Source organism: Scaptodrosophila lebanonensis, unplaced genomic scaffold (genome assembly GCF_003285725.1).
Source record: "Scaptodrosophila lebanonensis strain 11010-0011.00,11010-0021.00 unplaced genomic scaffold, SlebRS2 tig00000053-arrow-pilon, whole genome shotgun sequence".
Taxonomy (NCBI): domain Eukaryota; kingdom Metazoa; phylum Arthropoda; class Insecta; order Diptera; family Drosophilidae; genus Scaptodrosophila; species Scaptodrosophila lebanonensis.
The window spans coordinates 1573392-1597329 of record NW_022060548.1 but is presented as its reverse complement, the minus strand read 5'-3'; positions in this window follow the sequence as shown (position 1 = coordinate 1597329).

The following is a 23938-nucleotide window of genomic DNA, read 5'->3' as shown; positions in this document are numbered from 1 at the left end:
GTGAGAGGGATCATCCATATTTTGCGGTTGGTTTTCCGAAAGTCTTAACCTATTTTTTGGAAGAAACCGACTATCATTTGCTTGGAAGTGCTTTAACCGCGCATAATTGTCGATTATTCTGGTTCGTCTCGTAATATCTATACGGCGGATCTATATGGGATTCAAGTGTTGTCACATTCTGCATTGTATAAACGTTTTTTTTTTTAATTAATCGAAAGAAGCATTTTTTTAAACTATGTTCAACTTATCACATCCTCTTCATGCCTTGAAGTTCATGTATTGTTGCTCAAGGCTGCCCCTATCTCACGATATATCGTCGTCATAAGTCGATCTTGCAACATACCTTTGTGTATTCTACACTTAAAATATCCGCTTAGTAGAGACTGCGCGTTTTAGCAATAAGTTTTTTGAATGTTATTAACTACAATAAATATTTTCCATATATGGGCATATTTTTTATGGAACGGGCACTGTATATGGCCTGCAACTACATGGTCTGCAAGTTGTTATTGTTTTATTTGTTGTTGGAGTTGGCCTTCTTTTCAAGTTGGGCTATAAATTTTCACACGAAGGTGTCGCATTACAGACAAGCGTACAAGAAGCGACAAAGACGACGAACCGGGTTCTGGATGATGGGGCAGGCACACACGTTGCACACATACACACACACACATACACAGGCTTGTAGACCATGAAATGCTCAGGTAAGAGTAATTTGTCGCTCGTACAGACGTAGCGCCTGTGCTGTCCCTTATCTTGTCAGCATTTAGTTTTTAATGAGCCGAACTTGAGTTTTGTCACCCGTTCCTGGGCCATAAAAATTGGCTGGCAGCGGGTCTGGGAAATGTGGGCAGCACGGTAGTGGCAGCAATTAGATAAGAGAGTTGTAATTGATAGCTTAAGTGGCAGATAAATTGGCCGACAAGCGTGGCTTAATAAAGCTACTACTAAACGGCTGCAACTTAAACGGCCTGTCCGCCCCCCTTTAACGCTTCCAATTATAGCCACGAGGCAGAGGCAATAGCTGCCCGCCTCTTGTTTGTTCTTCTTTTGGCAACGAGCCTCCGCAACGAGCCTCCGCAACAATCATCCAACGAGTCTCCGCTTCAACATCAATCATGCAACACTGCTCCTTGCTTCTTGGTTCATTGCCTAAGGGCGTAGCAGCCTCGCGCTTGATTAATTAAGTTTAAAATATTGCCTACAATTTAACAGAGACAAGATGGAAAAAAATGGAAGGCATTCGACAAAAGGGCAAGCAAGCCTATAGACATCGATCCGTGGTCTTTTGCAGACTTCTCCGATCCCTTTTGGCCTTTTGGCCAAATTAATTAACAGGCATCACTTGTCTCGACTCTCTTGAGTGTTTGCCTTGCAGCTTGCTAGCATTTGAAAAATGTTTGTTTTTGTTTGCTGGCCAACAAATTTATCAAGAATTGTGTGAATTGAGAAACACCTGTTTCTTCTCTCCCCTTCAACCTTTCTTCTAATGCTCAACGCTTCGCTGGAGTTGTCTCTTATCCTCTTTATTGGGTAGGCGTTGCGCTTGTAATTCTGTTGTAATTGTTTTGCGCTGATAGAAATCAATTTTAAACAATACAAGTAATGTACAACAATAATATACTCGTACATACATACGTGTATTTTGAAAGACCGCTCATATTTGTAATCGTTAGCACTGGCTATTGTAAGAGATAGGCACTTCACAGAAAAGAATAAAAGCTGTAGAAGACAGCGACGTGTATTTTATTTTATTTCCATATCTAAAATCCAAATTAGGATTGGCTTGCAGACTGTAGATAGGAATATCTGCGTGTTGCTAGTGCTATTTAAACTAAAAATTGAGCAGGCTCGTCAAATGAAATTCATACTAAATGATTTTTTAAACGTTCAAAATGTTTGGGCCCTTTTGCAAGGAGGAAATTATACATTTTCAAACCCCCGATCTTGAATTTAAAAATGAATAGCTAGTACTAAATAGTGGAAGGACTTAAAACTTTTTAAATATAACAACAACATGAGATTGATAGAAGTTTAAGTATTCCTTTTATTAAATAAACCCTCGAGTTTCAATTTAAAAATTAATAGCTAGTACTAAATAGTGAAAGTACTTAAAACTTGTTAAATATAACAACAACTTCAGCTTGATATAATTCCTCAAATATTTAATTCATTCTTTTATTGAATAAGCCCTCGAGTCTCAATTTAACAATTAATAATAAAAATTCACTAAATAGTGAAAGGACTTACAACTTTTTAAATATAACAACAACTTCAGCTTGATATAATTACTCAAATATTTAATTATTTTTCTATTAAATGAATTTAAAATAGTACAAGACTACTATATAATAATTCTGATAAAAAAATATCAGCACTTCACTAATCAATCACTAACTAATCAATTTTGAAAATATTTGTTTTATTTCTCTTCCTTTTGTATTTTGGGACCGTTTTCTTATTTTTAGTATTTGTTATGCATAGTTTAAAGAATTTGTATACCCTCTTCTTAAAGGCTAAAAGAGGCTTTCAGTTTAGAGAAGAGAAACTTGGTGTGCCATGGTGATTATTCTTGCGATAAACTGAGTGAGTATAGGGTATATAATCCTATGCCGGACTTATATCATTTAATTTCAGCCTCAACACTTAGAATTGTAATTAAAGTTCGGTATACGGTTGATACGAAACCCAAATGCCTTTGAAGAAAGAATACCTCTTTAAAAAAATAATTTAGCTGCATTTATCCACATTTTAAAAAGTTCACTTTCTCGGATTGCGCCGACCTTATTTTCAAATTAACATTCAAAGTGTTTGGGATTGGAATTATTGTTTTCAATTTTATTTGAAATAGTTAATGATTTGTAAACTAGTAGTAACTAGTCAGTGAATGATCGTTAATCAAATGGCATAATACTTCGAGGGAGTTCTGGTACATTATCTTTCCCATATGGTGAGAGGTCTATTTGTCAAATAAATTATATTTTTATATTATTCTATTCTATTAAATAAAATCCTTCCCTAGCCAGTTAGAATATTTTCTCTAGGATATATAAATAATAGCAACTTTATATAATTTAATAATCATAATGCCTTTCTCTCTCACACAATTTAATTGCCTCGACCACAGTATCAAACGAGCTGTAAACCCCAAAATGTCGAACAATAAGGGGGAGGAAATTCTATTAGGATAGCATATGGCATTCAATGATTTTTATTATACTCACCCATTAGAGACGTATGCTGACTGTCTGACTACTAGAGAGAGGGGGGAACTCAGTCAATAAACGCCCCAAAAACAAGTCAACAAGTAAGGGCCAAATACCAAGTCGAAAACACCGACCGAGTCGTGGATAAACCCCAAATGCTTCGGAGCAGAGGCACAGAATCCGGCACTTATCGCGCACAATTCATACAAAAAGGCCACCCACTTAAGTGTGAACAACAACAAGAACAACATTGCAGACAAACAACAACAATTTACACCAATATACCATATAGCATATATATGTGTATATAAATCCACCCTCAATGGAAATTCCATGCCATGCAATGAATTGAAATTGATACACCCCCAAAATTTTAACGCAGCATTGAGAGAATCCACAGGGGAGCCACAGCAAACATATTCGCATGTCGTGTGGTTTGTTTAGTTGTTGTTGTTGTTGTTTGTTGCTGCCACTGTCACTGGCGAGGCCATGCCCCCCAACCATATGTTTGCGTAGGCAGCGACAACGCAATTGGTTGTCCTGAGCAACGCGTTGGCCTTTTAGCCGCCACCAAAGCACAGTGGGTTCTCCACTTAAAGCAAGTGTTAAAAAAAAGTTTCGCTCTCTACTACACAAAAACAATAAAAATTGTGAAAAGCCATATTGTAAGATTAGGTTTTAGAAAAATATCACTCTTAGAGATCTGCTCACTTATATTAAACATCAATTCGACCAAGTTCGTCACATAGACATCTGCACTTAGCAGTGCCTAAAATATAGTTTGATTCTAACTGAGGGTGATTTTGCTTTTCCTTGTCATTTTAGCAGTTTCTGTTGAAATAAATTTAACAAATTTTCGGTGTGCGTTCGTGTCTGGCAAGTTATAGGAGTCAAGAAAAGACGTTGAAGATCCAGATAGCATATTCTATCATTCATTTTATCATTGATGCGAATGATACCGTAAAGGATTTTTTTTTTGAAAGCTAAAAAAATACCAAAAAAAAAGTCAAAAAAATATTCAAAGGAATTAGTGTCTTGTTCTAAAAATTTAGTTTATAACTTAAGTTTAAAATTTAAATATTTAAGCGGAAATCCCAAATCCAATGTTCGTTGGAGTCAAGAAAATACGTTAAAGATCCAGATCGTATAGCAAAGGGATAAAAAGGAATTTTTTGGTAAAAATAAAAAAAATAAAAATTAAAAAAAAAATACAAAGGAACTATCGTTTTGTTCTAAAAATTTACTTTATTACTTAAATTTAAAGTTTATATTTAAGCGGAAATCCCCAATCAAATGTGCGTGTCTTTGTAGGCTTGATATTGGTTGATATTGTAGGGCGTACATTGGAAAAATTATGGAAAAACCCACAATCCTTATAATTTCTTTATAAAACTTGTAATTAAGAAATTAAGTAAGCAAATGTGAATTAATTTGATCATTTCAATAATGCACAAATATAAAAATGGACGTTTTTGATATTTTAAATGAAAATCACTGAGAGTATCTGCATTAATCACTACACTTTAATCAGCATTTAATTTTAAATTTTATGCTTTTCATTCTATTTGAAAGTTTCCATGTATAGTTAATTGCCTGTTAGAAACTCGTATTGGCCCCACTGTGCGCCAACGCCCCCAATACCGTCGCACAGAAGCGTCAAGCGACAAACGAATTACAGTGCAATGCAAACACGAATAAAAGTGGGCGGGGGCGAGCTTGTTCTTTTTCTTGTTGTTGTTGCTGCTGTTGCCAACGAAAAGGACTCCCTGCCTGGCCGACAATGTCGGCGCATCGTCATCATTGGTGGCGGCATATTTAAGCCGGCATCTTCGTCAGCTTAATTCAATCAAATTCATTTGGCGTTGGACCATGGGCCTCACGCCTTGATGCGAATGCGTCATCCGGCCGTATGCTCTACGGGAAATTTAATTACCTCACTCGCTTCCAGTCGATGTGGGCCGAAGGCGTGTTGCCGTGACGGCTGCCTTTTTAAAATCCAATAAAGTGTCGCACAATTAAGTGACACGGATATCCTGCGGGGGAGTTGGCGATGGTTTCGGCTTCGCTCATCTGTCGTTTGTTTTTCAGCTTAAACATTTTTCATTGACATCTCCGGCGAGTTGTGCTCAATTAGTTGTAATGCTGTTTTAATCAGAGGAAATTTAACTGACTGAGGGGGTTGGGTCCAGAAAAAATTAGTTAAGTTTCAGATGATAGCCGAGGGGGATGTTCTTGATATCGAACACAAGAGGGTTTTAATCGACACTACGTAGTTAGAGATTCTTTTTTTTACCTCATACCAAACAAGTATTGGTATGAGGTTTATTTCAATCGGATTGTTTTCTTTTAAATCATCAACTAATCAATTAATCTAGAGACAAATTTTTATTGGAATAACACAGTAGTTTGCTAAGAGCGAGCTCTTAAGTCGCATAAAAGTGTTTATACTTTAAACAATAAAGTTTTAGAAAATATAAATTATTTGTATAAAAATAGGAGATAAAAAGAGAGAGGTTTTATTATTTATTGTATAGTTCGGATGTAAAATTAAAAAAATTATCTGAACCAATCTTTTTTTTTTTGAAGTGAAAGTTCTTACTTCAGGGTTTTGTCGGCTCGAACGAACATAAAGATGAAACTTTAAACGTTTTGCTACTTTTTTGTTTCGTTATTTTCATTCATTTGGCTGTAAAAATTTATTTTCATCGTCCCCAGAGCTGCAAAATAGTTGATGTTGGCTGACGATCCTTTTCGATTTATTTTGCGATTTTCCCAAAACTAAAATCGAATAATCGTAAGGCAGAAGATAAGATTTTATATTATCAGCTGCAATTTCACGTAATACTTGTAGTTTGTAAATTTAGGTATGCATTTGACTTTATACGATTAATCGACACTCTAAAAATAAATCAATGTTTAACATCGATTAAATCGACTTCGAACCACAAAGTTTCATTTCAATCGCGTGTCTCCCTGACACATATTTTTTTAAAAAGCATTTTAAGGTTTGAAGAAAGTTTCTCTTCTGTAAGAATAGGAAAGTAAAACGCCTTAAATGTTTGTTTGTTTTCCCTAAGAGTTATGATAACACTTTATTTAAATAGAAGAGCAAACTATTTATTAGGATTATTAAAATGTTGCAATAGAACATTCAACTTATTAATAAAATAACTTTTTAATTTGATGCACCAATAAACCCCTTTAATTGCAAATTCCATTACAGAAAATCGTTTGTAAGTTCTCATTTAAAAGCTTACTCTTCGGCACGTTAACACCTTAAAGACCCTAGTATTTGTAGTTACTCTTCAAATAGGGCAAACGGGACCCTCGTTTACAATTTTTACTTCATTGCATAAATATTTATGCGCTTTTGAATGTGCTTCAAGTTTCGAAAATATTTTACAAAATACAATGGAAAATGCGGCAAAATGTGTCAATGGCGAGGCGAATTCAAAAGCCGTAACCCTCATTAGAGCAAAAATTGAGCAAGGAACGAGAACAGTGCTCGATTGAAGAGAGGATAACAATGGGTTCTTATCCTGGAACCGCCCCACTGCCCTCCGCCCCTTGCCCAGAGGTGCCCTTAGTGACAGGGCGTTTCGACTGACTGAACAATAACGGGCAAGACGGCAAGAGAGGTTGTTGGTGGTGCCGGTGCCGGTGGTGGTGGTGCTGGTGGTGCTGAGGGGTATACATAGTTCTAAGGTCCACAAGTCAAAGGTACATGAAGACGTTGATGCTGACATTTACTTTTGACTTTAATGCGCGAAATCTGATACTGAATGCCGGAAGTTGGACAATTGGCTGCAAGCGCTTAAATGGGGGCCCGCATCTTAGAATGAGACTCCTATTTTGAAGGCAGCGCGCAATTTGTACGTTAGGTGTGTAATTATTGTGGTGGTACCTCAAGGTACCTTTTGACTTTAGAAAAGCGCGCCAAGAACAACAGCAACAGCAACAGCCCTTGAATCGAAAATTTCAAAACGTTGCCGAAACTTTCTCACGCTTGACTTCTCTTTTGCATGTCCTGCTCGTTTACCTTTTGCCAACTTCCTGCTGCATGCTTCCTTCCTTATGCTGTAGCCTCGGGCCTTGCCGTTATGTTTTTAGTCAATAATTATAGGCTTTAGTCGAGCAAACAAAAACGATTGCCAAATCCAGCATCCAAGCCAAGGATTGTGCAGCTTTTCAGTCGCAAATGCGCAATTTGGCGCGTTCGTTGCACATTTTTATTTCTTATCGAGTGCTCTGCATAATTTTCATTGAAAAGTGTTCAAGTGGAAGTCGTTGGGCTTTTCTGCACAACTCTTGACGGCCTTGCCTCAAGGATTCGACTTTTAACACTTTCGTTGAAGTGTTTCAGTGAATGGAACTCATAGTAGTTGCACTATTCAAGCTATACTCGAGGACTCGAGACAGGCAGAGAGTAGCTCGCAACGAATTAGCCATTTATTTAGTGACATTTAGCTCTTTGAAGACAAACGAAAGCTTAAATGCTAAGCATGAAACGTGTTTTTATTACAAATGCTTGCATTTTGAAGGCAGATTCTATTAGAAATAATATCAATAGATGGGTTTTTAGAGAAGAAATATGTACTCCCTGATTGATGCAAAGTCTACCATCTTCCTCGCAATGCTAGGATTCATGTTGGGCCTATTTTAGAATTTTACTTCTTATTAACCAATAAAAAGTTCAAAACTAAATTTTCAACTTGTTTAAAGACGCCAATTTCGTATGTATTGTGAAGACGCAGCTAGCTAAGAGCGTCTATTCTGTTCAAGGTTCTTCAACAAGTTAGCATTGTGTTGATATGGAATTGATATACAACTTGCAAGATTTTTTAAAGACAAAAATTTAATTGAAAATACTGTTCAGTACTGACGATTTGTGTAGCTATGAATTTTTTTTTCTAATCTGCAATAAAGGTGCTTAGATGAAACACTTAGATTAAAGTAATAGATCACTAATCAAAAGCTTATTAAACAGATCGTAGCTGATTGTCTTAGCATTATCAGTAGAAGAATTGTGGATATTAATATTCATGATCATGAAACATCATTTTTATATTTTTAACTAAATAACTGATTAATATAGTATTCATAAACAACTAGAAAGTTTGCGTTTTAATGAGTCTTTTTTTCTGATCTGCAATAAAGGTGCTTAGATGAAATACTAAGATTGAAGTAATAGGCCTCTAATCAACAGGTTACTATAGTCTTAGCATTATCACCAGAAGAATTGTGTGTTTTATGATCATGAAACATCATTTCGATCTTTTTAACTAAATAACTGATTATTATAGTATTCATAAACAACTAGAGAGCTTGTATTTTAGATGAAAGTTTCTTTAAAAGTTTTTGTTTTAGAAAATTCACCCCCTAAAGTGGGTAATACTTTCAATATCTTTGCTTATCACACGAAAGTCGTTTTCGTACAAAAAGCTTTTATCTTTCGAAGAGTGACTGGAATGTAAAAGCAATTAAAGGTACTTCACCCAATTCTGTTTTTAAATCGTAGATTGGTTCCAGAAAAAGTCGTGCAAAAAAACATGTAATTTTGAATCGTGCAAAATGGAATAAAGTCGAGCAACCATATATACAATTATTAAGTTTCAAGCCGTGTTATATCGAAACCGTGTAAAAACAGTATTGGGTGTATTAGCATACCCAAGTCGTTTGCAACTGTTCCTGAATATTGAATCTTCTGTTCATGCAATGACCAACCGTCCAAAACATTATCCTAACGGTGAAGGACCTTTTCAAGTGATTCGTTTTATGGAATATTTCAATCTAAACATACACACACTATCGGACAACAGTCATCATTCATTCCAAGGCGAAAACAAAAACTGCTGAGCTCATCACACCTACAATTGCTGAACTGTAGAAACTATAGAAATAATATGCGTACCTGCTGCTGGCATTCTCCGTAGTTCGAGCTCGTGGTGTGCCCTGAAGTAGCGAGAAATCAATTTAATCCTATTTTAAAATCAAACACCGACTGTTTTTGCACACGCCCATGGAAAACAAAGGCTCAAAGAAGACTCAAAGGCTGGCAAATCCACAAAACTGTGTGTGCCTTCCTCTCATATGGATAAGTCAGCGCATTTAGCAAGTGCCGTTAAAACTTAATTAGTTGGATTTTCGAGAGACAGTGAGGCAGGCAGGAAGGCCAAGGCTAGCCTGTTGCCTGCCACCTACTGAGAGTGCCGCAGGATAAACGAGTGTGCCGAGACCTTTTCAGTTGCTGATAAGGCTGCTTGACCTGCGGCTGTCCAACGCTATTGTTGTTGCTGTTGTTGTTGTTGTCGTGATCTTTGTCAACAATTCCACGTGTTTACACTTGCCGCTGTTTTGTGGTTCCGGACCATGCATGTCTGTTGTTATTGTTGTTTTGTTTTTTCATCGCATATCAGCTATCTGGATAGTCTTGGATGCGGCATCAATGCGCTTTTCTTTATCTCAAAGCGCATATCTCTTGAAGATGCAGACACACGCCTCGGCCTCGACCACGGCCAGTTTAATTTCATTTTATTGATTACAAATTATGTCTGTGGATGGGAATATACAAAATATCAATGCGCTTGTCCGCCATATCAACATCAGTTATCTGTCTAACAATTTTATTAGCCAAATGTCCAGACGACTGCAGTTACCGGAGCGCCAGACCAAATGAATGACGCCGCCAACTCGCTTGGGCTTTTGAGGAACCCTTTTCGAACAACCCCTTCCAACTCGTTTCTGTTTTGTGTTCTGTTTCTGCATGTACACTGAGCGAAAACACGTCATCCTACTAGAAGAGTTGTGGATTCAAATGTGTCATTTTATGTTATTTCTATTAAATTAGAATTATTTATTGGTTCAACCAAGCATAGAGCGACTATATACATAATATCCCTTTAGTTCGTGCAGGCTGACTAACACTTATACAGTTAATAAATAAGATAGGTAGTTTATGGGCTTTGAGAAATATAAAACAATACTACTCGTCGATTTGTCGAAATCTTCCTCATCTATATATGTATGTATATCAAATAAAATAGAGCATATATCGACCTAAAGACATACAGTCTGATTAAAAGGTGTTGCCTGAAATATATTTAGCGAAATTATAAAGAATTAAAATCACTCATTATTTATTAATTAATCAATTGGCATAATGACGTTGATGCAATGCTGACATATATATTCAAATACAATACAAGCAAAGTTTCGTTAGACATCAAGGAAAATACGAGTTCGAGTCTCACACCAGTGATAATGATATTAGTTGCTTGTGTATAATTTAAAGTATTTAGGAAAACATACATTCCTTGAAAGTATTCCCTAGAATTCTTTGAAATAGCAATATTTTAGTTTTTTCATTCATTAGATTCAAGTTTAGTATAAATTGTAAATAAATAAAAATAATTAATACAATAACATTTTACATTCGCAGATATTCAGAATCTCATTTCAAGCAATAATTTACTTTCAGTTCCATTATCTAGCTTTAAGTACAGTACAATTTTACAATTTTATTTTCAAAACAGTTTTTCGAATATCATTCTTCTTTTCCAGCTTCAAATTTAGTGTACATTTTAAATAAATATTAATTTATTATCTTGTTCCAAATCATATTTTAAGCAATAAATAACTTAGAATTCCATTTTCTGCCATACAATTTGAGAATTTGAAATTATATCAAATTTTAGCGCCAATAATATTTAGTCGGTTCCATAATTTTTGAGTCCAAGCTGTTCGAAATCTTATTTTAAGTCCTAAATCACTTTCAGTTCCATATACTAACAAAAAATGTCATATTCATTTAAAATAAATATACAAATTTTAGTTTCAGTGATAGTTTTTTTCATATCCAAGTTCCAACTCTTTCTCAAATCTACTTTCAGCCCAAAAATTATTTCCAGTTCAATGTTGTAGATCCATAATTAGCATAGATTTCAGAAGAGCTTTATAAATAACACTCTCTTCGTTATTTCTCCCAAATAAAGGCTTTAAATGTTTTCTCTCAGTGTACCTTCGTGCAGTCTATTATGAAAAATTATCTGTCTGTTCTTTGTCGCGCTCACTTCGCTCGGACGCACTTCATAAGAGAACCTTTATGGGCCGTGGCTTGAATCTCGATCTTTATCTTCTGGCTTAGTTAACAATTATTAATTGATCATAACATTTATCATGTCGTCTATGCCTTTTGGCTGAACTGTGTTTAATACTACGAGTATAAGTATGTAAATTTTAGTGTCATGTTCTATGACATTTTCTTGTTTTTGTTTCATTAGTCCTCTTCCTCCGCTTTTTCGTGGGCTGGTCCAACGCCTTTTTCTTCCCCCATTCCCATCTTTCATATTTTTTAATGGCTCCCCACACCATTCCCATACTCGTATATGAGCTGAGATTTTGAGAGATAACTTTGTGTGTGGAGCCGCCAGATCAGAAACATGTTGTGTAATTTGAGAGAAAGCATAAAAAATAAATGAAACGTTTTCCGTGCGGAAATGAAAACCAACGTCTATTGTTAGAGATGAAAAAAAAGCTACGAATCAATATCCGCCTCATTCCAACTAAAAAATCAATTGTGCTTTCAGCACAGACTCCACCTTTCAATCCAACCTGCTGTCTGTCATAAATGTAATGCACACTGGCAGCAACGACTACAAGGATACACAGGACCGACTGTCAAGTCAAGAGCACGCGCTGACATGACGAACTAAAAACGAAATACAAAAAATGTCAAAGGTGCGCTGCAAACAGCTTCGAGCTGGCCACATAAATTGGCAATGAGCGTAGTGTACATTTTATTTGTATTGTTTTGTCCTTTTTTTTTGGCACGGACCGGTACCTTCGGTCCTTCGTGTCCTTTTGGGTCACTGAACACACCCGCAGCGAGCATGCAATTTGCCTTCAAGCCGAACAGCTGGTGGTCCCAGCGTTCTATTCGAAAAACTCACAGTCGTTCAGGTTGCTGTCCATATCTATGCCCGTGCCCGTGTCCATGACCATGTCCGTGTCAGTGTCCGAGTCCAGGTTCGTGTTGATGTCCTTGTAGGTGTTCAACTCAAATTAGTGGCTTATGCATTGTTTGCACTTCTCTGGCGTGAATCAAATAGTTTTGGTTTTGTCATTGAGGTCTTTGAATTGCAGCTGCACTGCTCTGCCACCATTCCCTTCCCCCTCTCCAAATACTGCAGAGTCGCGCTCATTAGTTATGATTTAGTGTGCGCATAAACAAAGTTATTAAATTTCCCCCATCTACGCTTCGCTAAACTACTAAATTGTCTGCCAGTCGCCGCTGCTGCTGTCTTCCCCAACTCCAACTACAACTGCAACTTCAACTGGAACTCCAACTCCAGCTCCAGCTCGAGCTCAAACCAGCGGCAAAAGTTGTTGCCATAAAAATTAAAACCATAAATTAAATGAGTATTTATTTACTACGTCGCTGCAATTTTTGCTCCAGACTAGCGTCGACAGCGACAGCGACGTCGGCAGCGACTGCGACAGCAAAAGCATGCAGAAATTTAATTAACGCTTCTGGGTCCATGTATCAGGACACAGCTGGGTGGCAGCCAGCCTGGCAGCCTGGCAGGATGGCAGGATGGAGTTGTCGCGGAGTCGGGGCATTTGTTGTATGGCCATAATTAACGATTAATTAAAAGCGCGGAAAGTTGCAACGTCCGTTGCCGGGGAAAATGAATTACGAAACAAATTTCAGAAATTTAGGCAAAAAGTTTCAAAAAACATTCAACCACATACTAGTACGATTTATTATAACTTTCCAAATCTTTATTTAGACATTAAAATAAATTCAAGTTTTAATATACATATACATATATTTGATAATGGCGGATATTCAGAGTATGAAGTGTGCTCTAATCAATGCAGTATAATTTGGGACCATAAATAACAAAATTTCGATATTTTTTACAAATTTTGATTTTACACACCTACTTGTATTATTCTGCCCAGCCGAAAATTAACGCTAAGTTATTTTTAATGGTTGGCAAAGCCGTTTATTATTGGTTTTGTCGCTGAAGTATTTTTATTTTGAAAACTAATTGATTTTTTGAGAATAATTAGAATACTTGAATATATGTGAGGCAAGCTTTTTTTGCAAAAAAAAAAAAATGTTCTGTCCAGCTGTGTAAATAAATCTTAATTAGTATAAGTAAAGCTCGATTTAACGACTGACTAGTGCTTTAACATATACACCTAATTCTGTTTTTACACGGTAGATTGGTTCCAGAAACAACCGTGTAAAAAAAGACATTGATCATATGCAATAAAAGGTGATTGGTTCCTTATCTCTTAAGAAATATACAGTCGACTCTCGTTAATTCGAAACTCGGGGGACTCTTAAAATATTACGAATTATCGAGAGCTTGAAATATCAAATGGTTCGAAATTTAGGAGAGAAAATAAATAAAACTTCGAATTATTAAGTGTTGATCAATTATTATTTATTAACTGATATTCTATAACAATGTCCAAAGAGTAATAGTAACTGAATGATAACTAAACAAACCAATTTGTGTGAAGTGTGTGTCAAATAGCCAAACTAATCTTAAAAAAAAAACAGTTACCGGGACGGATCTCGAGCGGTGATCATTAGATACGCAGAAGTCGATTTTTGGGTCTGCTTGGCGGTTTGAAGTGCGGCGCGATGGGCGGAGCTAGCACCTGCACGTTGATACAAGTTTGAACTTGTCGAAAAATGTACTTACATACAATCTTTCCGCCTCTTTCTCTATGCAACTTCGAATTGTCGAGTGCTGGACGCCGATGAGTTCGAATTAACGCGCCCTTCTGTTATATAGCAATGATTTTTTCTTTCGAATTACCAAGAATTGATTTAGTTCGAAATATATAGAGATTTTGTAGGGAATTCGTGATTCGTGAACTTTGAATTCTAGAGATGTTAGAATTATCGCAGGTTTAAATTAACGAGAGTCGACAGTATATGAAATTTTTAATATTCAAACCGTGTTACATCAAAATCGTGTAAAAAAGATCGTTTAAAAACAGAATTATGTGTACATAAGAAGCTCTGCTTGTTGCACTAGGAACTAATAACTAATAAATAAATAAATAAATAAGTAAATAAACAAATAATACATTTCAGTTGCAATGTACATACATATGTCAAATCTTTTTCTAATTCTCGAAGTGGTCCGAAAAATCATTTTCGGGAATGGCTTTTCTTCGAGTCGAAGTAAAAGAAGAGCCAGAAGTAAAAGCAGGCTAAAACTGTGCTTGTGATGCGTTTTGTTTTTGGCGAAATGGTTTCAAAGCACGAGAGCAGGTTTTTTGTTTTAATATTTATGTTGCGAATCGGCCTGCAGATTAGGCCACAACACCACAGTTGAAATTCATTTTTTTTTATATATATGAGACCACACAAGATTTTTTTTAAAATCATGTTTTAGGCGTTGATGTTAGCGCCCTGATTCGAACCGAGTCATACTCAGGAGCGAACTCACACTGTAGGATTCCTGTTAGTCGTGTTTTTGGAGCCCATTGAGATTTGTCTTGTACGAGGCAGAAAAGTTCTCTAAATATGGTGCTGACTGATCGATTAGAAATGACAACAGGATCAGTGCTGTGTCTAGTTGTCAAACGACAACGACTATTTTGGAGCTCCATTCTTTAATTTCTCTATCAAATCGTTCATCAGTTTCAGACAATTTTATGCCATTCATTCCTTCTGCAAAAATAAAAAGATTTGTCCCCGCTCCATTTAAGTATAATATTTGTACACAGTTTGTATTCAGAGGCTTCTTAGCTTTTAAGCTGAAATATAGGATATGCTTAAACAGTATGTCATTTAAAAATAAACGAATAACACACCATTTCCTCGAAAGATGCACCAAATATTTGTGCATTTCATATCCATTTATTGCCAGTTATTTAGACTGACCTTGCTCGAAAAATTCAAATTTCCCTTACAAAACAAAGGGAAACATGAAAAAAAGATGTAAAAATCATTGCTCAAGCCTTTACCAGAACTCTTGTAAAAAGCCAAGCCCCGGTTAAGTGAACGATGTAGGAGTATTTGAGTATTTACCGAGAAGTGGTCGACATAATTGGCCAAAAACACGCTGACAAAGAGTTAAGGGATGACCGAAAAGGCGCAACTACTACTAACCTAAGAGGCTGAGCATCGTTTCTGGGCAGGTAGGACAACGCCCACAAAACAACTTGACTTGCCACACAGCATTGAGGTGAATTAGTTAGTTGTTCCTGCGTCCTGCGTCCTGCGAGCTGCAAATAATTTACAAGCCGAGAACAACGAGCCAAAAACTGTTGTAAAAATGCCACAGTCCCAGACGATTCGAATGAAAAACTCCAGCATTCTGGGCTAACAGCTCATAAATCAGCAAACACACACACACACACACACACACACACTTATACAGCAACAACACACAGGACTAGCAGCGAAGGCAAAAGTGAAATAGGCCCGAGGACCAAGTTAACATTTTAGCGTAAGTCAAAATGCTGGACTCGAAGTCTTGACTTTGCTGCCGGAATCGCACAGGTAGATAGGATTTCTAGCAACAATTGTCCTAAAATTTCAAGGTTCTTAGTTAGCGAGGCAGGCATTCAATGGAAATGCTTTGCGGAAAAGGATGTGCGCACATTTTCCGCATCATTCTGCAGGACCTGACCCTCGCCTTCACCCTCGTCCTCACCTTGATGTTTATGGCATGTAAATATTTATGATTGACATGACCTTGTCACATGCACGACGTTTGGCTCTCACTCCCATCCAGCATCTAGCATCCTGCCTTCCCACTCTTCCATGCTGCTACTCGTGTCCTGTCACACTTTTTTATGATTCATTTGAAAAAAAAAGAGCGCAGAACCGTTTGGCCATTTACAGGAAAATCGCAGCCAATTTTATGGCGCGTAATTTCCAAATGTTTTTCCTGTCCTCCGAGCAAACGCTGTGCTGTCCTTTGGCCCGCCTAGAAAGTGGTTCCGGTTGCGGGGCCATAAAAAAATTGACTTTATAAGCGATGTTTGCTCACAGCCCACGTATTTTCATCGCGCCCCGATCACGCCCGCTCCTTTACAACCAGCTTAGTGGATATTGCGCATATTCACGCATAATATATCTTTGCGGGTTTCGCAATTGTTGCGAATTTCTGCAATTACAGGACCTTGCCGTACCTGCTGCCCAGATTGTGCAAGTTAAGGACAAGTCGAGTGGCATGAAGCGAGCCTTAAAGGCTCTAGTAGGTCCAATGAAAATAAACATGCAGTCGGCCCTATCAGATTTAAGTATGTATCTTAAAAAATTTTTTTAAATACAAGACCCCATTCGAGGCACGTGCTTTTCATCTGCAAAAATCCGGCCATCCAATAATAATAATCTGTGAAAAAAGTCTGCCAATCAAAACCGTAAATCCAGAAAAACTACAAATCTTTTTTCTTTTTTTATTTTTAATTATTAAATGTAAAACTTTAATTATACTGTTATTGTTTACAATAACTTAAATTAAACTTATTAATTATTTATACTTTATATAAATCTATTGGAAACTACAAGTCCGCACTTGGATTGTACTTTTCTAAAGATACCATTACTGTCTTACAAAACTGCATTGTTTTAAAATTAGAGCTTCCCCTTGCTGAGCATTAACTGGTTAAAAACTAAACGATATTAAATTTTAAACAAATTATAAAAAAATTAAAATTAACACAACATAAGCAGAACATTTCGAAATCTTCAACACATTTTCATTTACGTGTACTTTTTAAGCAAATGTATTCAAAAATAAATTAAAGGCAAATTTTTTTATGATTTGTTAAAGTTTTTAAAAACCCTAGAGATTCAAAGTGGGGCCCTTTTAAAAAAGCTTGTAGATTATTATCAACAGCTTTGGTGATTAAGAAATCTAAATTAATGTGGTTAATGGGCAGGTAATTAGATGAGCGATTAATGATTGCCGATTAAATGGTTATGATTACTGATTGGTAAAAAATATCACTACTGGCAGGTAAAAAAGAAATCGCAATTGAATTGAATCACAAACTTAATATGTAGACCATCCTTAATCTTCAGGCGACATGAGTTTATTTGATTATTTTTGAGTTTTCCCTTATCCCCACGCTATAGAATTTTTAATGTACATATTAGTGTATATAGAGAACTTAGTGATCCTGTGTGCTTCGCTACACCTAACACTTTCTTCACATTTTAAAATATAATATTCTTCTTGTGGACAAATCATCCTATTTTCTATTTAATAGTGCTGCCATAATATTCGACGCATTTTCTTTATAATCGAATGGGTGCAACCGATTTACCTTCAGCCTTCAGTAGTTTCGAAGGAGTAGATAGTAAATTAGTATTTTATCAGCCTTTTTAAAATTAAAATTTAATATCTTTTATTACCGGCAAACCCGAACACATTCGTTCAACACTTTAGAAACTAACTAACTCGACGCTCTTTCATTCTGAATTTTTTGATAGCCTTACTTTTAACATACATATCCACAACACATTGATGAAAGAACAATAACAAATTTCTGAAAAATACTAAGTACGCGATTAAAGTATTCAAACGTTGAATAATTGAGATACAAACTATCCTATCTTTTAAGTTAAGCCAAATACATGTGAAATTTGACTTAAATCGGTTCAGCAGTTTCGAAGTCTATTGAGAACAAACAGCGTGACACGAGATATTACATTATAGAGCGATTATTTATTTATTTATTATATTTGTCAACAAAAATTTACTGTCGACACTGGACAAATATATATAAAGATTACAAAAAAACCCTATAAACTAGGAAAGCCTAAGGAGAATTCTAAACAAATTACAATAGAAGTAGTAATAAACGTCTGTTTTAAAATTCATCCAAATCGGTAAGTTCTAAGAAAATTTATTAGTGAACCAGTTACATTCCACTAATACGCTTAGAAATTTCGGAAGTGGGTTCGCCCGCCTTCTTCTTCTTTTCCTTATGACATATTACTCTGAGTCGGAAGTTTGTTTGGTTATAGGGTACTTCACTCTCGGGTTATTCGACTGTCGCATTCTCTTTTGTTCCCAATTTATAATTATAATCCCATATAATAATAATTACTGCATTCCCCACATGAATCAGTAATCATTAGTGATTAACTAATCAAAACTAACTGGTGAATGCACCCAATACTTCAAAAGTAGAAGGAAAAAAATGCATTTTCTTTGTTTTTTATGTTTTACAGTTTCTAGTAAACAATATCGCTTTTGAAGTCACGTGCAAATTAGTTCGAAATTCGACACATTGTTGATGGAAATACTCCCACGCTTTCACACACACACACACAGTCGCTGGCACTCTCTTGCCCAGAGCGACACTTAAATCGAACCCCAGGCGCAAAGCCAAACCAAACCCAAGCCCAGACTTTTCCACATCCAGAGCTAACTAAGGACCGCCGGAGCACTGCTGTGCCGTCGCTGCTGTGATCGCGGCATGTGCCAAAGGCAATCCACCGACCAAACGACCAAACGACCAACCGACCAAACGACCAACCAACAGAGCGAGCCAACGCTTGTGTTCACTCATTCGTTTAGTAGTCAATGGCTTTGAGGGACACGCCCACCTTGTGGCATGCAAAACAGCAAGCGCCTAATAACTGTAAATTGGCAGAGAGTGCGCATTTGAAAATGGGGCCGCGAAAAGGGAAAATACTTGTACTTGTGAAGTGTGAGCTTTCTCTCTCCTGACAATCAAAGGCTATATTGCTGAGAAACTAAGAAGAAGAAAAACATAATTTATTTATTTCATCAACGAAAAAAACAGACGATGTAAAATAAAAATTCATAAAAAAGAAAAATTAAACTAAATAAAACGATAGAAACTATAGAGTTCCCTACAGTAAGAAAAACTTAATTTATTTATTTCATCAACAAAAAAAAGCAGACGATGTAAAATAAAAATTCATAAAAATGAAAATTTAAACTAAATAAAACTATAGAAACTATAGAGTTCCCTACAGTAAGAAAAACTTAATTTATTTATTTCATCAACAAAAAAAAGCAGACGGTGTAAGATAAAAATTCATAAAAAAGAAAAATTAAACTAAATAAAACTATAGAAACTATAGAAACTATAGAGTTCTCTAGAGTAAGAAAAACTTAATTTATTTATTTCATCAACAAAAAAAAGCAGACGATGTAAAATAAAAATTCATTAAAAAGAAAATTTTAACTAAATAAAACTATAGAAACTATAAAAATAAATAAAAATAAAAACTAAACTTTAAGCGAACTTAAGTTGGAAGCTCAGTAGAAAATGAATTGTGTTTTAAAGCGATTGTTATTTTTCTAAACATTTTCTCTTAACTGGAAAAATAAAGTATTTTTTTGTTTTTTTCTACGCCGAAAAACAAATGAAAATGCTTTTTAAAGAATCTCGACTTTGGAAGCTCAGAAGAAAACGAATTTTGATTAAAAACTCTAACAATTTATAACCTTCAGAAAATAAACTGTTTGCTTATTTACATTTTTTTATAGCTCTTATTTTCACAATCAAGTAATATTTCCAGACCCAGCTAGCCTGAAAATAAATATGCCCAAAAAAATTTAATTACCGTGGAGGGTAAGTCCGTGTTCCTATTTTAGATCATGTTTTAAAGAATACTTCTTTCCATTCAGGAATATATAAACATATTTTGGACCCAAGTTAGTAGTTACAATTTAATGCAAAATTGAATTATCCTGGGAAGTAAATTAGAAGATATTTTCTGTAGCCAAGAAAGCATCATCTCTGTCATAAAGTTCATAGGCACTGTTTCGAGTAAATCTTAGAAAGTTATTATACATAATTGTCAATATAGTTGCCAGTTTGTTAGAATTTAAAAAAAATAATCATCTCATAAATGTAATTTTTAGAGCCAATTTATGGCAAAGCATCATCTCTGCCATAAATTTTATAGTAAATCTTAGAAAGTTATTATAAATAATTATCAATATATTTGCCAGTTTGTTAGAATTTAAAAAAAATAATCATCTCATAAATGTAATTTTTAGAGCCAATTTAGGGGACATTTTTATCATATTTGCAAACGCTTCAGATTTAAGAAAGACGTTTAGTTTTCTATAAACTGTGCGTAGCTATTAATCTATAGTTGATGCTGTATTTAGTTATGATTACAATTGCTGGCTATTAATTTATTGTAGTAAAACTTTCGAGTAAATTGGAAGGTATCAAGAAACTTGTTTAGGGCACTTCTTCTGCAACCATACTCTGCCATCTTTCAATGCTGTCGGCATCCATTTTCACAATCCGAAACGTCGAGTGATCGTTGACTGAGAAACTCGCAGCTGGCTGTTCTTTCTTGTTGATGCTGCTGCTGCTGCTGTTGTTGTTGTTGTTGGTTTTGTCATTGCCCCCCATTTCCCAGTAGTATTGTTTGCGTGTATTTGTATCTGTGCGGTTGAGTATCTGCAAGTGCTTGCGGCTTTGCAACCTGCTGCGTCAAAGTAGCGCAATCTTTTCCCTTTGTTTATTTACGTTTTTACATTTCTAATTTGTTGTTTGCTGATGCTAGTGTGTGTTGTTGTTGTTGTTGCTGTTGTTGTTATTTTTTAAGGAAAATTCCCCAACAAGTTTATTGCAGTTTTGAGTTTTCAATTTTCAAGTGCTCGCCTCTCGACTACAAGTGCATTATTTATGGGCCTTGCCACAGACGAAAGCTCCTTCATACATATGTGCTATAAATTTCTGCTCGTTGCTCGCCAAAACTAGGCAGCGGGACGACTAGAACAAACGGACGGACAAACAAATGGACTAACAGATAGATAGACAGACAGACTGACGGACGGAAAGACAGCCGGAGAGGCAACTCATCAACCAACAGGGGCCCGTCATCATGCGGCGAAAGCTGTCCATTTGAAATGCCAGCGCACAGAACTTAGGGCTGTGCAAGCTCAAGTGGTAGTTCTTCAATGGAACTAGTTCTCTGGTGCTGCTCAGTATCAATTGCTGTTAAAAAAAATGGTTGGAAGATTTCTGGATTATTATGTAAATAAATATATTACTCAGTGCTGTCTGTTTGATTTTAAGGATCACGAAAAATATAAAAGCTAGAATAACACTTCTTGGAATTTATATTCTCCTAAACATTAAGCATTTCAAGCTTGTGTTTTCTTCCCCGTTGCACTACTCTATTTACATGCTATTAGTATTTCAGAAACTCCGAAATTTTTCAAAATTCGGTCTCAAATAATTGACAATACTTTCGGTAAGTGCTTATGTGATCTTAAAATTAAAATTTTGATTAAATAATGCACGATGCATTTAAAAAATAATAATAAAATTAAGGAAAAAAACTTCAACAAATCCAACTCAGATCCATTTTAAGGCGAAATAATGCGTCATAATAATGAACGTGTAGTCGACTTTATATGGCAACATTTTAATTTTCTAACCGTGTTAAATTAAAAATTAGGTGTATATGAATATAATTCAAAACTAGTACACATTTTTATGTAAAACTTAGAGTTCTCCTGCAAATAAATGGATATTCTGATCAATTTTATCCATTTCGGAATTGCTTTTTCTATACTCAGGAATTCGAAATGACTTTGAAATGAAGAAAATCTTCAAAATGTGTTTCAAAACGAGTTTTTCTGAAAATTTTAAAATAGATCCTTAAAATAGAAAGTTGATTTCTTCACTTATTTATATATTTTGCAAGAATTAAAGCGCGAGAATTAAAGACTAGAACGTCGGAACTTGTTCATTGAACTGGTTCCACACAGGTCAGTCGACTCTCGGCCCCTCCTCCGGCACTCATCACACATGCAATGTGGAGCAACGACTTCATTTCAAATGTCATTTGCTGCTTTGGCAAAAATATAAAAAAGTCCATTGCCTGGGAGGAGGGATTGAGGGGCACTTGTGTCGCAATGTTTTGTTTTTATGGTCGCGCCTCACAGTTGCCGCTGCACAGAATTCTATGCTTTCCAAAAATGGCACTGGCATTGGCGGCTTTTTAGTTCGTCCTGCTGCGGCGTTGTTTTGACATTTTAATAGCTTAACTGTTGGCTGTCATTTGTTGTTGCTGTTGTTGTTGTTGTTGGCAAACAAGTTGCGGTTTGATGGCCGCTCTTGACGTTTTATGTCACAATTTGCGCGATTTTTAATTGCAATTGAAGCTCTCTGAAATACTAAGCGAACGTTGACTGCTTAAAGCTTAAATTGTTAGTGAGAATGTGGCTTTGTTAAGCCGACAAAACCAGACAACTATGCTAGACTTGTACAGAAATGAGAATAAGGTGTCATTTTATTTTAAGACACATCTATTAATTAGCTTAGTACTATTATTTAACCAATGAATTTATTTCAAAACTAATACGGAGACTGATCGCTCAAATATCTAGCCCTGAGCTCATAGGAATCTTTTTAATATGCCAAATTTTTTGAGAATTATTTCTGAAAACATAACAATTTTCTAAATTTTAAAACGTTTTTACCCCAAAAGGTAGAAAAATATTATCGCTTTATTGAAAATAATACATATTATGCTAACTATTTATTGATTAATTATTAAAACAATTGCTTGTATAGAGTTTTTTTCCTATAATAGAGTTAATTTGTTATTTTGAACAATTTCTTCATATTCTCACAAAGTTTGTTTATTTAGTATTTCTTTATAATTTAAGAGAAAGCACCTTCTAAGTGATGTTTTTATAGGATACCAATATCATAATTTTTCCCCCACATCTACAAGTTGTTCTTTAATTAGTTACCCTGCCGGCAGCCTTCATCAAGTCAATGGATATTCATTTGATTAGCGGCAATTGATTGCAATTTAGCCGCACGAGCTTATGCTGCTCTACTTGTAGAGCATACATAATTGACTAGGCTCATTAATTGTCTGCTAAATATTTGCTTATTTAAAATGCCATAAATTAATAGCGCCAATCAACGGGCGCAACAGACAAAAAACAAACGAACCCATTCACTGCTAATGAAAATTTATGTCTTCATTGGCGAAACAAAGCGGTTTTTCATTTTTACTTAAATAAACAACGCATTGAGGAACGTGGCTAAAATCATTAAAATCAATAAAATAAACAACAAACGTAATTTGATAAAACTGACAGGTGCTAAATATTGGCCTAGCTGCGCAAAATAAACACCGATCCGTGTTGATTAAAACAAGATGGCGACGAGCAGCGACGCGCCAAGTGACAGTGATAAATTTTAAAATGATAAAAGCAAATAAGGCATGTAAACTTTTCTCTATGATGAACGATGGCGTTGAAAAATGTTTGTTTATTTTCGAAAGTTTTTGCTTCAAATGGCAAAAGTGCGCGCATGCAATGCAATTGGCTGTTGTCCCGAGCGCCAATGACAGCTTGAAGTGTGTTTGCGCAAGCGTGTAAGCCCAGTGAACAACAAAAACAAAATAACTACAACAACAACACCCACCCAGCTGCGAAACTCCAAACGCCAACGCCACCAGAGTGGGTGTTAAATATTGGACAGACAAACCAGTTTGTGTGTTTGCAGGCAACGTTTGCTAGAGTGCGATGGTCATATGAGCTGTCAGTGCGTTATAAATTCCAATTAGATTGTGCCTAGCATGCTGTACTGCTCTTACCTGGGCTAGTTAAATTGATGAGCAGCCATTTTCTATGCGCTATTTCGCTTACGCACACAACATTGCCACATCCAATTAAAACCTCGTTGGCTGAAGTTGAAATACACCACAGCTGTGCCGAACTCAC